Source organism: Cherax quadricarinatus, chromosome 45, assembly GCF_038502225.1.
Source record: "Cherax quadricarinatus isolate ZL_2023a chromosome 45, ASM3850222v1, whole genome shotgun sequence".
Lineage (NCBI taxonomy): Eukaryota > Metazoa > Arthropoda > Malacostraca > Decapoda > Parastacidae > Cherax > Cherax quadricarinatus.
This window is the reverse complement of record NC_091336.1, coordinates 5,555,095-5,572,944: the sequence shown is the minus strand read 5'-3', so window position 1 is coordinate 5,572,944 and position 17,850 is coordinate 5,555,095. Positions and strand designations below refer to the sequence as shown.

The window sequence follows — 17,850 nt, the reverse complement described above, 5'->3', positions numbered from 1 at the left end:
GGTACACATGTATATTAATTGGTACACCTGTATATTAATTGGTACACATGTATATTAATTGGTACACATGTATATTAATTGGTACACATGTATATTAATTGCTACACATGTATATTAATTGGTACACATGTATATTAATTGCTACACATGTATATTAATTGGTACACATGTATATTAATTGGTATACATGTATATTAATTGGTACACATGTATATTAATTGCTACACATGTATATTAATTGGTACACATGTATATTAATTGGTATACATGTATATTAATTGGTACATATGTATATTAATTGGTACACATGTATATTAATTGGTACACATGTATATTAATTTGTACACATGTATATTAAATAGTACATATGTATATTAATTGGTATACATGTATATTAATTGGTACATTTGTATATTAATTGGTACACATGTACATTAATTGGTACACATGTATATTAATTTGTACACATGTATATTAAATAGTACATATGTATATTAATTGGTGCACATGTATATTAATTGGTACACATGTATATTAATTGGTACACATGTATATTAATTGGTACGCATGTATATCAATTGGTACACATGTATATTAATTGGTACACATGTATATTAATTGGTACACATGTATATTAAATGGTACACATGTATATTAATTGGCACACATGTATATTAAATGGTACACATGTATATTAATTGGTACACATGTATATTAATTGGTACACATGTATATTAATTGTTACATACGTATATTAATTGGTACACATGTATATTAATTGGTACACATGTATATTAATTGGTACACATGTATATTAATTGCTACACATGTATATTAACTGGTACACATGTATATTAATTGGTACACCTGTATATTAATTGGTACACATGTATATTAATTGGTACACATGTATATTAATTGGTACACATGTATATTAATTGCTACACATGTATATTAATTTGTACACATGTATATTAATTGGTATACATGTATATTAATTGGTATACATGTATATTAATTGGTATACATGTATATTAATTGGTATACATGTATATTAATTGGTATACATGTATATTAATTGGTACACATGTATATTAATTGGTACACATGTATATTAATTGGTATACATGTATATTAATTGGTACACATGTATATTAATTGCTACACATGTATATTAATTGGTACACATGTATATTAATTGGTATACATGTATATTAATTGGTACACATGTATATTAATTGCTACACATGTATATTAATTGGTACACATGTATATTAATTGGTATACATGTATATTAATTGGTACATATGTATATTAATTGGTACACATGTATATTAATTGGTACACATGTATATTAATTTGTACACATGTATATTAAATAGTACATATGTATATTAATTGGTATACATGTATATTAATTGGTACATTTGTATATTAATTGGTACACATGTATATTAATTGGTACACATGTATATTAATTGGTACACATGTATATTAATTGGTACACATGTATATTAATTGGTGCACATGTATATTAATTGGTACACATGTATATTAATTGGTGCACATGTATATTAATTGGTACGCATGTATATCAATTGGTACACTTGTATATTAATTGGTACACATGTATATTAATTGGTACACATGTATATTAAATGGTACACATGTATATTAATTGGCACACATGTATATTAAATGGTACACATGTATATTAATTGGTACACATGTATATTAATTGGTACGCATGTATATCAATTGGTACACATGTATATTAATTGGTACATATGTATATTAATTGGTACACATGTATATTAAATGGTACACATGTATATTAATTGGTACACATGTATATTAATTGGTACACATGTATATTAAATGGTACACATGTATATTAATTGGTACACATGTATATTAATTGGTACACATGTATATTAATTGGCACACATGTATATTAAATGGTACACATGTATATTAATTGGTACACATGTATATTAATTGGTACGCATGTATATCAATTGGTACACATGTATATTAATTGGTACACATGTATATTAATTGGTACACATGTATTTCAAATGATACACATGCATTTTTAATGGTACATATGTATTTTAAATGGTACACATGTATTTTAAATGGTACACATGTATTTTAAATGTTACACATGTATTTTAAATGGTACACATGTATTTTAAATGTTACATATATATTATAATTAAACAAGATAGATGTATGTAGTATTAGAAGTAAATAAAAGGTTAAAACTTATGTATAAGTTTGTTTAAAACAAAATCTGTAAAATTAATATTCTCAGCACTAAATATTCATACAAAGATTACTAATTAGCTAATAAATGGAATAATGAATCAGTTAGGTTAGTTTGTTAAGTTAAAGAACTAGAGACAGAGGATATATACACCGAGAGTTGTATTTCTCTCAGCTTGTGTATATCCTGAGAGTTTAATTCTTAATTAAGAGTTTAAAGCATTTTTGTATAGTAGTGAAAAGGTTAGACGCAGCCTTAATGGTGCTGGTGAAGTTGATAGTCTTGAAACCCGATAGATTTTCAGTGGACTATCAAGAATGCTTTAATAACTCAAGTTGGTACTAAAGAAAACTCTCTGTGTATGGCCACTGAGAGATATACACCTCTCGACGTATGTACACCGATAGATACATACATGATGGTGTATATACACTTAAAGATGCACTTCCATAAGTGCGCACTCACTTAAAGAAACGTACCTATTGGTGTATATACCTTGAGGGATACACATCTTTTAGCGTATGTACAAAAGTTCATAAGTCTCTAGGTGTACATACGCTAAGAGATGCGCTTCTCTGGGCATATATAAACTTAGAGGTACACAACTCTTGATTTATATAAACAGAGACAGATAATTCATAATGTGTATTTCCTGGAACACACACACACCTCTCTGTGTATATACACTACGAGATACAAACCTGTGGACGGTGGTGACAAGTTTATTTTTGCACCATACATGCAACTGGTGATAGCGTCTATATTGTGCACACTACATCCATCCTGTGAACTGTAGTGGCCAGTTATTGTGCCTCATCTACACGGGAACACATGTAGTATGCTTACAATCTACAGTATATTGAGGCTATTTGCTATAAACTAGGTACGGACTGGCTACCCCCGTCTAGCCTGGTAAAGTGCGGCAGAACGTTCTCTCTACCTCCACTCCGTCAAGCAATACGAGAAACGCAAAGAAAATGCGTGCATGGTCTGAGGAACAAAGGAAGTAGAGTTGAATTTCTGCTTTTAAAACTGCTACCATCACTTTCACTACTATTAATAACGCACTCTGGATGCTCGATGGTTAATTGATCGTCCAGGGCTAGTTTGTCAAGTGACATCAGAGTTACGTTCAACTTGGCAATCCGTTGCTGAGTATCTAATCGAATCTGAAATTTGCAAAGCGCTTGTCACGTTGGTTCTGAAATGAGTTGTTTTGTTCTAGTGATCTGTAATTCTATAAGTTAGTTGCCGACATTTGTGTTGCACCTCCTGCCCTGAAGTTTCATGCCGGTGTTTTGCGTTGTTGAGTCACTTTTCACTTTATGTATTTTCACGAGTCTGGGCATAGTGAATGTTTTGCTGTTCTAATCTAAATACTGTTTTGTCTATTTATTTATTATTTATGACTTCTTTAATTTTAATTCTTAGTCTCGTTGTCGGTTTTCTCAATAGGGTAAATTCTCATGTTTAATATTTTTACATCAACAATTCGCTGATTTGAATTTGTCAACACTGTAACTCATCTTCCAGGTCTCCGACCAGTGCACTAACCTATCCAGTTTCCTTTAAATTTCCCCTAATTCAACCCTACATGTGACTTCTTAAAATTTCGTGTCATCTGTGAATTCTGCTATTTTCGAGACCCTTATTAAATTTAGTATTAATAAGAACTGAGGCAAAGTCTGAGCTATAAAAACTTGATTCCTTACGTCTAGCCAATCAGATCTTTCTTGGCTCAGTTCCACTCGCTCTTTCCTATCAGTAAATCATGCGTTAACCCAAGCTTCAGGTTTGTATCCTATACTTTACACCATTACTTTGTTTGGTAAAAAGACACGAATGCAACTAATGTAATACTTTATTGAGGCAACGTTTCGTTCTTCAGAAGCTTTGCCATAATAAAATGTCACATTAGTTACGTTTGAGTCCTTTTATCAGACATTTTGTTTGCAATTGTATCATTATTACCACTGTTGTCTTGCCCAACTACCTTCAGTACTGTACCTCATGGAAGACCTCTTGTATACTACAGTTGTATAACCATAAATGAAGGTCTGTTAAATTTGTTATACATGATATTGTTTTGGGAAATCCATGTGAAGATGAGACAAGTATGCAGATTAGGTCAAGATAATATTATTGACGGAATATAAAGATGACAAGTTGCAACACCTGAGACTCTTTATTACTGGAAGTTTGGACCTGCAACACAGTTTTCCACTGGAGACAGTAGAGCAGTACTGGGACACAGTATTGCTTGTTATGAAGCTTGTTCTAAATCTTGTTCTAAATCTAGACACTAATCATACTGTTTACTAGACACCACTGAAACTGTGCACAAGACACTCGTGCTATGCTAATGAGGCGGACGTTAAGATAACGCAACTTGTCAGTTAAAAGTTGTTTGTCAACCTGCCTTTTTTCTAATGAATTGAAAGATACGACTTCATGTATAATTCTGTCAAGCAGTTTATCCCGCCTACCTGGTACCTTGTATTCATCTTCTCAAAGTAATTTAGGGTGTCAAAACTTAAAATGTCAGAAATATATTAGTGTGTCACATTTAGGCCCCACGAAAACCTTACAGCTTATGTAATGATATCATGTTCTTCTGTAAATACAGAGATGAAAGCCGTGTTTTGTACTGAAGTCATTTAATTGTTGCTGTTTTCATTCTACCATTGTTTCCATTTAAAAGTTCTATCTTTACTTTCACCTTTTTTTTTCTCCTTGAAAAAATTGAGAATTCTTGTGGCTTTCCTGTGAGAGTGTCTGTATTTCTTCTTTCAGTTTTCCGTTCACCTTTTGTTTAATGTTCCTTCCTGTTTCTCTCTTCAACCATATATAATTAATGTTGTCTTCGGAGTTATTAGTCAATATAATTTGTTAATACCTTCATGTTTTCCTTTGTGATCTCATATAGGACTCTTATCAACCTGGTTTTGTAGTTGCCTAACTTAATCTTTCTTGATATAATATCCACCCAGACACACTTCTGAATACATTAACGAGTATCACTACGTCCGGTTAATTCCAATGGATGCCCAGACGTATGTACAAGTCTCGTCACACCTGCAGTCCCTGTTCACCTAGCAGTAAATAGGTACCAGTTATGCATCACATCCTAGAGGAATAGACCTAACAACAAGAACTCAGATTAAAATAATAGTATTTCTTCATGTATCCTTAGTTATTAATTCTCGGGAATAATAATTCGAAGAGAGTGAGATTTTTCTTTATCATCCCTACTTAGTTCTTCTTTTCTTCTACTTCTTCTTCTTCTTCTTCTTCTTCTTCTTCTTCTTCTTCTTCTTCTTCTTCTTCTTCTTCTTCTTCTTCTTCTTCTGCTTCTGCTTCTTTTTGGTTGGATGATGAACAGTATCATAAGAGTCTCCAGCAGTGTGTGGGCGTTACGTGTGTCCAGTCCAGCAAGTCTGACTCGAACCATAGCTTATTACCACCACTTTGAGTAACACACTTAGTCACAAATTGTTCAGCCCGATACAAAAAAGATGGACAGTTTATTACAATTCCTTCAACCCACTGCCCGTGTCCATTCGATCCAGCTTAATGGACGTTTTTACTGCATTTACCGCAGCTGACAGCTCCATATTACCTTTGTGATAGATGAACTACGTGGAAAAACACTTTACATCGTCACAGCTGAGGTGTTCAACCCAGAGTTTGATTATTTGGGATTGTGTGTCTGATTAATTTAGGCAATACCTTGGCGTGAGCGGAACGGCCATTGTCTATTTCTATATTCAATTACCAAGTTACCACATCTGGGTTTGTTTATTGTTGTCAGCTGTGAGACGGTGGCTTGACTGTCAGCCAGTTGGTATATAAGAGGGTGGGCGACTGCTAGGCAACAGTTGCGCTCGATTTCACCAGATACCAACACTAGCTTCACACATCAACAAAAGCTTTGCATACAAACAAAAGCTTCACATACCAGCACCAGATTCTCTAGTCATGTGGACCAAACTTGTAAGCTTTTCAGGTTCCTCTTTTGGCAAAAATCAGTCGAAATCTCATCACATTTTATATTAATATAGCATTTATTTACGGTAATATTTTTAGATTTTGAGGTTTTTACAAGATATTTAATACTCTCTCTCTCTCTCTCTCTCTCTCTCTCTCTCTCTCTCTCTCTCTCTCTCTCTCTCTCTCTCTCTCTCTCTCTCTCTCTCTCTCTCTCTCTCTCTCTCTCTCTCTCTCTTATAGTTTACAGACATCCCAGGATCAGGGCGATTAGTTAACCATAGATCACCCAGGACTTGTCTTCTAATATCATATATATATTTTTCCCCTGCAATCTACCTTGTCCATAATTATTACCCTATTTGCTTTGTCTGCAAATAGGATCTCCCTTACACATTCCTCCTCCCCAGCTCCTGATGGTCGTCGTGGCCCTGGTGGCACTCTTTGCCATGGCTGAAGCTGCTCCAGGCTATCTTGGAGGTTATGGAGGCTATGGAGGTTACGGTGGATATGGAGGCTACGGCCGTGGCTTTGGCTACGGAGGTGGATATGGTGGTGGATACGGTGAGTCCTGGACGAGTGTCCTCGTAATTTTTAAATTAGTTGAAGCGTTAAATTAGCAAGAGTGATGCAGTGCCTAGGGAAGAGGGAGGGGTGGGGAAAGTAGTCAGTCTTGATCCGAGGAAGAAGAGGATAACTTTAGTTAAGTGGATTACAATCCCTTATCATCAAGTTATTTCACCTCATAACAGCAGAAGTTTTACACCAAATTTCACTGTTTTTAACCTTAATTTTGGTACATTTTGGTGACACTTCCAAGGTCGTGGCAGCATAAACATCTCTATAAACATTGCTTCTTCATAAAATCTCTAAGTTTCAAGGAACTCTATAAATATCTGTTAGGTATAAATATCTATGATCTATAAACTTCTCTTCTTTAAATTTTTTTTTTAATTTAGAAGAAGCTCTATAAACATCTCTAAGGCATAAAAATCTATAATTTATAAAAGTCTTTAATATGTAGTCAATAATAATCGGGAACATGTTCGAATTTTATCAGACTTGAAAAACATTATACAATAATCACGAACGAGGGATAAAAGGTGCAAAAAAACCACAGGGGGAGTTGGATGATAGCTCTAGGTCTTTCGTGTTGCAATCAACACATCATCAGGAGCTTGTAATGTTGCAGAAATAGAGTAGGATATCCAGACAGATTCGTTCGGGAGAACGACTCTACAGAACTGAAAGATTCGTTTCCCAGGATTTCCTACTCTGTTCCTGCAACACTGTAAGCTCCTGATGATGTGTTGATCACACTACGAAAGGCCAGAACTGGACTGGGGACCCACATTCTCAAAGAACAGAATAAACCTACTTCAGGAATAACTCAAGATTCTACTGTGAGAGAAATCTTTAGCTTTGTATACAGAATAAATTTAAAATGGTTTCATGAGTTAATTTTTATTCTTTTTCCATTTAGGATATGGGAAATAAAGGTTTATGAGGCTGTCCCTCCTGTATCCCGCCTGTTTGCTCTGGTGGTCCGTTAATTGCTCTTCTGACCTACCCGTTCATCTACTTGGTCCATCAGTTAGCCTCGTCGTCCCACCACTGGGTCAACTGCTCTTCATCCCTCGCTCTTCTGCCAACAATGCTGCTCAAATATTAGTTAATTTAACTATAATTATTTCAGCTTAAACAACAAACGGTTTTGGTGTACAAAGAACTAATTTTCTAATAAATGTTTAAGAACAGGAGTGTTTTTTCTTGCCATTATTAATACCGAAATAAATCATATGAAAATAAAACTGGTAGATGTTTCAATATGAGAATAAATACTAATATATATATATATATATATATATATATATATATATATATATATATATATATATATATATATATATATATATATATATATATATATATATATATATATATATATATATATAAACCAACCACTGTGAAAGAATAGAGAAATTCCAAGCGTTTCGTGACTACTCACATTATCAAGGAACAATGTTCCTTGATAATGTGAGTAGTCACGAAAGCGCATGGAATTTCTGAATATTTATTTGTGAATCAACCCCAACGAAAGTCTCTATATGAATAAGCAGAAGAATGGTCGAAGAGTCAGACCGTGATCCTCATATACAGAAAGTCCAACACTGTTACCACTCGGCCACAGAGGTTGCAAAATGTGATAATTTAACAAACAGACGTTCTGTGGAATCTTTGTCTCATTCCACAGCCATAGAAACTTTCATGGTAATAACTGTTTTAATGTATATATTTTGGTAGAATTACCGACAATATGTAAAGTAAAAGGACACAGAAGATGATCACTGAAACAGACCTTCTCTAATTCAACCTTCAATAGAAATATTTGTCTAACTTATTTTTTTGTTACCCATGTAATAGCTTTTATATCCTTTTACTCATGTGCAAATTAATTGTATTACTACTACTACTACAACTTACATCACTACTACTACTACTACTACTACTACAACTTACATCACTACTACTACTACTACCACTAGTATTACACCTCACCCTAAGCCTATATACACCCTCTATGTCCATGTATTGTTTGTAACGGCTTGATAAAGCCCCTGGGGAGCGAAACGTTGCCACAATAAAATGTCCCATTAGTTGCACTTATGACTTTTTACTTTACAAATTGTTCTAATACCCACCTCAAAGTTCATTTACTCCAGACCTCAGCTTCTCTTAAATCTGATCCAACCTATTTTTAAGGTTACCCAAACTGTTACCTTAGCTGACTTTATGTATAAAGCAGCATCTTTTCCCTCATTTTCCATGCATTTAAACATATGCACGAGGGACCGTGGCTGAGTATTAAATATGTACAGAAACAGCCTGTACACCTGGCTGTAATGCGATAACCACTTAGAAACAAACTAAAAGGCAACGGAAAATGAATTAATGTATTTCCTTCACCAAAAACAAGCTGGTATTTACAACATATATAGCGTATGTAGAGTATTTACAGCTATGTACAATGAAGCAAATGCGTGCATTGGCTATGGTGATCAATGAGGCAAATACAAACACAACACACTATAAACCATATCGACCAGCAGAGAAGGAAAGTCTACCAAAGCTGCTTCACGAGTGTACCACATCGCTTCACAGCTTTGGTGAACTGTCTTGTGATTGCCTGGTTGAACCAAGGTACTAGTATAACGACGGGGCCCCTGATCGTTAAACCCTTAGCACCTGGTTCGCTGGTCTGGAGGCAACCTATATGGGTGTCTGACATACCCCAAATAAAATGTAGCATACTCTTACCATTCCACACTGAGTTTCCTTATCACATTACATTTCCAACAGTCCAGTAAACCGTGGTTGCTGCGTTAATCTAACTAGAGAGAATACGTGTATAATAGTTACAATATACATGCGGTACTCGGGTGCCTAGCAAATAATGATGAACACAGCCATCAAACTGCTAAAATGCTTTGTTGTAACAGAGTTGTTAGAACCGGGTTGCAATCATATGACAGTCGGTGTTCTCTAGTTAACAAAAGCATACGAAACAAGTGAAAGGTAGAGGATGCTGAAAAACAGTGTAACTTAACGTGTGCGACTCCCAAGTAACGTAAAGACGATGGTTTAACTCGTGAAGGTAATTGTTATGGCGAGACGAGAATTAATTTTGGACAAAGAACGAAACGTGCTCGAGGCGGGGTCCACTTCAAGTGTAAATTACGAGGACCCATAGTTTCGGAGAAGTCAATAAAATTATTAAATAAAGATCGAGTTTTTTTCCCCCTCTAGCACAAGATGTAGCAAGGCTTCTCCTGATGATCTCCAGGACTTCACTGTGTCTGACTTCCCATTCTTTTGGAACCAGCACACACTGCACCTCTTAGTCGCAAATACCCTTATATACTCAGTGTGAATAAGAACTGCTCACACTCCAAGGTGCTGTTGGAGTGTAAGCAAGGTAACATTCATGAAGGGATTCAGGGAAACCGGTTAGTCAGACTTGAGTCCTGGAGGTGGGAAATTAACAGTGCCTGCATGCTGCAGCCTCTTAAAAGACAGTGATGGAGTGAGCGATGTTGAAAGTACTTTTTCTTCTTCGGGTCACCATGCCTAGGTGGGTAACTACCGATGTGTTTATATATATATATATATATATATATATATATATATATATATATATATATATATATATATATATATATATATATATATATATATATATATATATATATATTATTAACACATCGGCCGTTTCCCGCCAAGGCAGGGTGACCCGAAGAAGAAAAACTTTCATCATCATTCACTGTAATGCCAGAGGCATGTTTACACTACAGTTATAAAACTGCTACATTAACACCCCTCCATCAGAGTGCCGGCACTGTACTTCTCATCTCCAAGAATCAAGTCCGGACTGACGGTTTCCCTGAATCCCTTCATAAATGTTACCTAGCTTACACTCCAACAGCACGTCCTAAAAATCATTTGTCTCCATTCGCACCTGTCTAACATGCTCACACACGCTTGCTGGAAGTCCAAGCCCCTCACACACGAAACCTCCTAGGACGACCCCTACCTCACCTTCCCTCCACTGCAGATTTATGTACTCTCGAAGTCATTCTATTTTGTTCCCACCCTCTCTACATGTCCAAATCATCTCAATAACTCCTCCTCAGCCCTCTGGATAATAGTTTTGGTAATCCCACACCTCTTCCTAATCTCCAAATTACGGATTCTCTGCATATTCACACCACACATTGCCCTCAGACATGACATCTTCATTGTCTCCAGCCTTCTCTTTGTTGCAACATTCATCACCCATGCTTCACACCCATAAGAGTATAACTATACTCTCATACATTCCCCTCTTTGGTTTCATGGATAAACTTCTTTGTCTCCACAGACTCGTAAGTGCACCGCTCACTTTTCCCCCCTCGTCAATTTTGTGATTCACCTCATCTTTCATAGACCCATCTGCTGACACGTCCACTCCCAAATATCTGAACACATTCACCTCCTCCATACTGTCTCCCTCCAATCTGATATCCAATCTTCCGTTACCTAATTCTTTTGTTATAAATAACAAAAAAAGGCACAGTACCGTGACTGGAACGATACACGAATAACCCGCACATAGAAGAGAGGAGCTTAAAATGACGTTTCGGTCCGACTTGGACCATTTACAAAGTCACATCACCTTATCCTCAACACCTTACTTTTTCCTATATTCACTTTTAATTTTCTTCTTTTACATACCCTACCAAACTCATCAACCAACCTCTGCAACTTCTCTTCAGAATCTCCCAAAAGCACAGTGTCATCAGCATAGAGCAACTGTAACAACTGCCACTTTGTGTTAAATTCTTTATCTTTTAACCCCACATCTCTTGCAACACTCAAGCATTCACTTCTCTTACTTTTCCGTCTATAAATATATTGAACAACCATGTTGATATCACACATCCCTGTTTAAGGCCTACTTTTACTGGGAAATAATCTCACTCTTTCCTACATACTCTAACCTGAGTCTCACTATCCTCGTAAACACTTTTCACCGCTTTCAATAACCTACCTCCTAATCTATACATTTGCAACGTCTGCCATATTTCCCCTCTATCCACACTATCATATGCCTTTTCCTAATCTATAAATGCCACGAAAACCTCTTTACCCTTATCTAAATACTGTTCACCTATATGTTTCACTTGGTCTACACGCTCTCTACCTTTCCTAAAATCTCCTTGTTCATCTGTTATCCTACTCTCCGTCTTATTCTTAATTCTTTCAATAATAACTCTACAATACACTTTACCAGGTATACTCAACAGACTTATTCCCCTATAATTTTTACACTCTCTTTTTATCCCCTTTGCCTTTATACAAAGAAAATATGCATGCTCTCTGCCAATCCCTAGGTACCTTACCCTCTTCCATACATTTATTAAATAAAAACACTAACCACTCCAAAACTATATCCCAACCTGCTTTTAACATTTCTATCTTTATCCCGTCAATCCCAGCTGTTTTACCCCCTTTCTTTCTATTCACTGCCCCATGCACTTCTCCCACACTCACAATTGGCTCTTCCTCACTCCTACAAGATGTTATTCCTTCTTGCCCTATACACGAAATCACAGCTTCCCTATCTTCATCAACATTTAACAATATTCCCTCCATCTTCCCGATACCTCTAACTCTCCATTTAATAACTCTCCTTTCCTATTTCTAAATAACAAATCCATTCTTTTCCTAGGCTTTCTCAACTTATTAATCTCACTCCAAAACTTTTTCTTATTTTCAACAAAATTTGTTGATAACATCACACTCACTCTCTAATTTGTTCTGTTTTTACATTGCTTCATCACTCTCTTAACCTCTCTTTTTCTCTCCACATACTCCTCCCTCCCTCTTATATGCTAACTTTTTCTCCCTTACTACTCTCTTTACATCATTCCACCAATCGCTCTTCTTCCCTCCCGCACCCACTTTCCTGTAACCACAAACTTCTGCCTAATATTTTAACACTATATTCTTAAATTTACCCCATGCATCTTCTACCCTATTGCCTGTATTCTCACTAGCAAATCTGTCCTCCAACAGTTTTTTTAATATCTTACCCTAACTTCCTACTGCTTTAGTTTATAAACCTTCACTTCTCTCTTACTTACTATCTCCATTTTCCTTGTATCCCATCTACCTTTTACTCTCACTGTAGTTACAACTAAAAAGTGATCTGATATATCTGTGGCCCTTCTATAAACATGTACATCCTGCAGTATACTCAACAGTCTTTTATCTACCAATATGTAGTCCAACAAACTACTGTCATTTCGCCCTACATCGTATCTTGTATACTTATTTATACTTTGTTTTCTTAAAATATGTTACCTATAACCAAACGCCTTTCTATACAAAGTTCAATCAAATGCTCCCATTATCATTTACACCTGGCACTCCAGACTTACCTACCACACCCTCTCTAAATGCTTCTCCTACGTTAGCATTTAGGTCCCCTACCACAATTACTCTTTCACTTGCTTCAAAAGTTCCTATACATTCGTTTAACGTCTCCCAAAATTTCTCTCTCTCTCTCTCTCTCTCCTCTACACTTCTCTCTTCTCCTGGTGCATACACACTTATTATGACCCACTTTTCACTTCTGACCCTTATTTTAATCCACACACACACACACACACACACACACACGCATATATATATATATATATATATATATATATATATATATATATATATATATATATATATATATATATATATATATATATCTGTATGTATGTATGCAAATAAGATCACAGCAAACATGTGATATAATATATATATGATGGTATTTTATGCTAACAGTCGAAGTGCAAGAAATAAGATTAATGAACTACGTTTGGTAGCATGTGCTGGGAACTTTGATGTCATTGCATTAACTGAAACGTAGTATGATTTAAAGAGTCGGGATATGATTGCTGAGTGTAATATTCAAGGGTTTAAGTTGTTCCATGTGGATAGATGTTATGGGAAGGGGGGAGGAGTTGCATTATATGTTCGAGAAAATATTAATTGTTGCGTAAAAACAGGTATAAAAATAGATGGAACAGTAACAGAATCTGTTTGGGTAGAGTTTGTAGAAAGTCAAGAAAAGCTAATTCTAGGTGTAATATACCGACCTCCAGGCTTGGATCACGATAGAGGGAGACTTCTTTGGGACGAAATTGTTAGGACTTCTAGACACACTAGCATAGTGATAGTAGGGGATTTTAACTTAGTCAAATTGACTGGACTTCTTTGACCGGTAATCTGGAATCCAGTGACTTATGGAAACAGTTCAGGACTGTTTTCTGAAGCAGTGTGTAATAGAGCCTACCAGGGGTAATAATTTGCTAGACCTAGTCTTCTCAAATAAGGAAAAACTCGTAAATAATCTGGAGATCACTGAAGAGCTTGGCGCAAGTGATTACAAATCCATCATTTTTAGCATTAAATGGGAATACAAGAATAATGATAATACGGTAAAAATCCCTGATTTTCGTTCTGCCGATTATAATGGACTTTGGGAACACCTGTCTAATCTAGCTAATGATTTTATTGACGATGATCATACTTATGATTACGAAGGGATCTCCGTTTATGATTTTTTTCTTAATAATGTACACCGTGCTCAGAGTATATATATTCTACAGAGAGAAATTAGGTCTAATAATAACTATCCCAATGGATTAAGAGGAAACTAAAGCATCTATTAGGGGAGAAAAGGGGAATTTATAGGCGAGGTTTATAGGAGAGGTTAACCTTACTGACCAATATGTTCAGCTTAAAAGAGAAGTGAAAAAGGGGATTTGAAAGGCTAAACGTGACTATGAAATTAGAGTTGCTAATTAATCAAAGACCAATCCAAAGGGGTTCTTTCAGGTGTATAGGACGAAGGTGAAGGAAAAAGTAGGACCTCTGAAAATTGGGAATGGACAGCTGACGGATAACGAACTGGAAATGTGTTCCATATTTAATGACTATTTTTTGTCAGTTTTTCAGTTTTTACACAGGAAGATGTAAATGAGATTCCAGAAATTAACAATTATTCAGTTCCTGACGAATTCAAATTGACTAATATTACTGTCACGAGGGACATGGGTATCAAACAGATAGACAAACTGAAGCAGAATAAGTCCCCGGGGCCCGACGAGTTGTTTTTCAGGGTACTTAAGGAATGCAAGATGGAACTTAGTCAGCCATTAACGAGTGTGTTTAATGCGTCCATCCTTACTGGTGTTGTGCCAGAGCTGTGGAAGATGGCTAATGTGGTTCCTATATTCAAATCAGGGGATAAGTCCGTTCCTTCAAATTACCGTCCAATAAACCTTACATCTATAGTGGGCAAGTTACTAAAATCAATTATAGCTGACATTATTAGACGTCACCTTGAAGAGCATAACTTGATAAACGAATCTCAGCATGGGTTCACGAGAGGTCGTTCCTGCCTGACAAATTTACTGACGTTCTTCAACAGAATATTTGAGGCAGTAGACAGTGATAAAGACTATGATATTGTTTATTTGGATTTTAGTAAAGTCTTCGATAGAGTACCTCACAAGAGACTTAAGAAAAGTGGCAGCTCATGGTATAGGAGGTAAAGTTCTAGCATGGATAGAGGCATGGCTTACCAATAGAAAGCAGAGAGTTTCCATTAATGGGGTCAAATCTGAATGGCGATTAGTCACTAGGATCAGTTTTAGGCCCTCTCTTGTTAATAATTTACATTAATGACCTTGATGAAGGGATTACGAGTGACATGAGCAAATTTGCTGATGATACAAAGATAGGCCGTATGATTCATTCTCAGGAGGATAGCAATGAAATCCAGGTGGATTTGGACAAATTGATGTCTTTGTCTGAAAAATGGCAGATGAAGTTCAATGTGGATAAGTGTAAGGTACTAGTCCATGGTAATGAAAATAACCCTCGAAGCAATGAACTAGGTGAAGTAGAGCTTGATCATACAGAATGTGAAAAAGACTTGGGAGTCATGGTACGCAGAAACCTGAAGCCAAGACAGCAGTGCCTAAGTGTGCACAACGGGGCTAACACAGTACTTGGATTTGTCTCAAGAAGTATAAGTAACAGAAGTCTAATAGTTATTTTACAGCTCTGTACATCACTAGTAAGGTCTCATTTAGATTATGCTGCTCAGTTTTGGTCTCCTTACTACAGGATGGATATAGACTCATTAGAGAACATACAGAGAAGAATGACTAAAATTATTTACTATGTAAGGAATCTCCCGTATGAAGATAGACTTAAAGCCTTGGATCTCCACTCTCTGGATAGACGTAGAATGAGGGGAGATATCATTGAACTGTATAAGTGGATGACGGGCATAAACAAAGGAGATATTAATAAAGTACTGAGGGTGCCGAACCAGGTAAGAACCAGAAATAATGGATTTAAGTTGGATAAATTTAGATTTAGAAAGAACATAGGTAAGTATTGGTTTTCTAACAGAGTTGTGGATGCGTGGAACAGTCTTCCCAGTTGGGTGATAGAGGCTAGGACCTTGGGTAGCTTTAAGAAGAGATTGGACAATTATATGAGTGGGAGGGGCTGGGTTTGATTGGTGTCATTGGGTACGGGAGTTAATTTTTGGGTTGCTTTGGGTAGAGGTCGTTTTGATAAGGACCTGCCTTGTATGGACTAGTAGGCCTTCTGCAGTGTTCCTGTATTCTTATGTTCTTATATATTATAAACCCTGAAAAAGGGACTAAGATAAACTCTCAAGTTATATACATTAAGAGAGACACAAATATTTTTTTATTAAATACCTATAGTATTATTATGCTTTTGCTTTTACGTTTTTTATATATTATAACATATATTCAGCTGCTGTTTTGTTAATTTTGCATAATTAGGAAACTTTATAATTATTCTTGGGTAGAATAGTTTGTTTGTGGGTTGTGTGAAGGGCCTGTCTAGTTGGGCCAGCGGGCCTGCTGCAGTGTTCTCTTTCTTATGAGTCGCGCGTCAGGTGTTGCTTTGTTGTGGGATGTGATGGTGAGGTGTGGGCTAGACCCTTTATATGCCTTTCTTTGATGCATTACTTTTATTGTTACTTGATAATGTGAGTAGTCACGAAAGAGTTTGGAATTTCATTATTCTTTCACAGTGGTTGTTCTATATATTCTGAAATCACCTGTTTACTGTGATCTTGTTGCGTTAACTATTTGTATATTTATTCAGTCTTTAATAATTATGGTAAATTATCTGTTTCTACTAATATCAAACATTTTTATTCTGTAAATGATAATTCTCTCTCGTACGAGAAAGATACAATGTTAAGATGTTTTATTGAGGTAATGTTAAGATGTTTTATTGAAGAGGAATAATGAAATAACACAATGTTTTCCCATGATGTAATTATCTATTATTATATACGTACATATATATATTATCATACAGTTATTTAAATATCAGTACGTTCATGAACGTCTGAGCACGTGAATAACTGAGGACGTGAATAACTGAACACGTGAACAACCGAACACATGAACAACTGAACACGTGAACAACTGAACACGTGAACTTTGCTGAAGAACGTTCCCAGTTCCAACTCCCTCCCCAAATTTCCCCTTGGTTTCAGTTTCTGAACTAGTTCCACTCATTATCAATCCTCTCCTCTCCCTTTATCTTCCGTGTAGCGCTGAGGATCAGGAGGAGGAGAAGAGAAGATGGAAGCTGAAGTGATCTCCGCTTCTCACCGCCCGAAGTTGAAACCTATTGAATAATTGGGAAAAATAAGGAATCAGTAATGCCTCGAGCGATATATATATATATATATATATATATATATATATATATATATATATATATATATATATATATATATATATATATATATATATATATATATATATATATATAGAGGAGAATAGGATAGCAGATGAACAAGGAGGCTTTAGGAAAGGTAGGGGGTGTGTGGACCAGGTGTTTACAGTGAAACATATAAGTGAACAGTATTTAGATAAGGCTAAAGAGGTCTTTGTGGCATTTATGGATTTGGAAAAGGCGTATGACAGGGTGGA

At 35.7% G+C, this 17,850-nt stretch overlaps 1 long non-coding RNA gene across 1 annotated transcript; it reads left to right on the top strand.

Moving 5' to 3' along the window:
* Positions 1–6,104: 6,104 nt before the first annotated feature.
* On the top strand, positions 6,105–8,013 carry LOC138853984 (uncharacterized). Its single transcript, XR_011393164.1, has 3 exons — positions 6,105–6,262; positions 6,667–6,820; positions 7,740–8,013. It is a non-coding gene; the product is annotated as an uncharacterized lncRNA (long non-coding RNA).
* Positions 8,014–17,850: the final 9,837 nt, after the last annotated feature.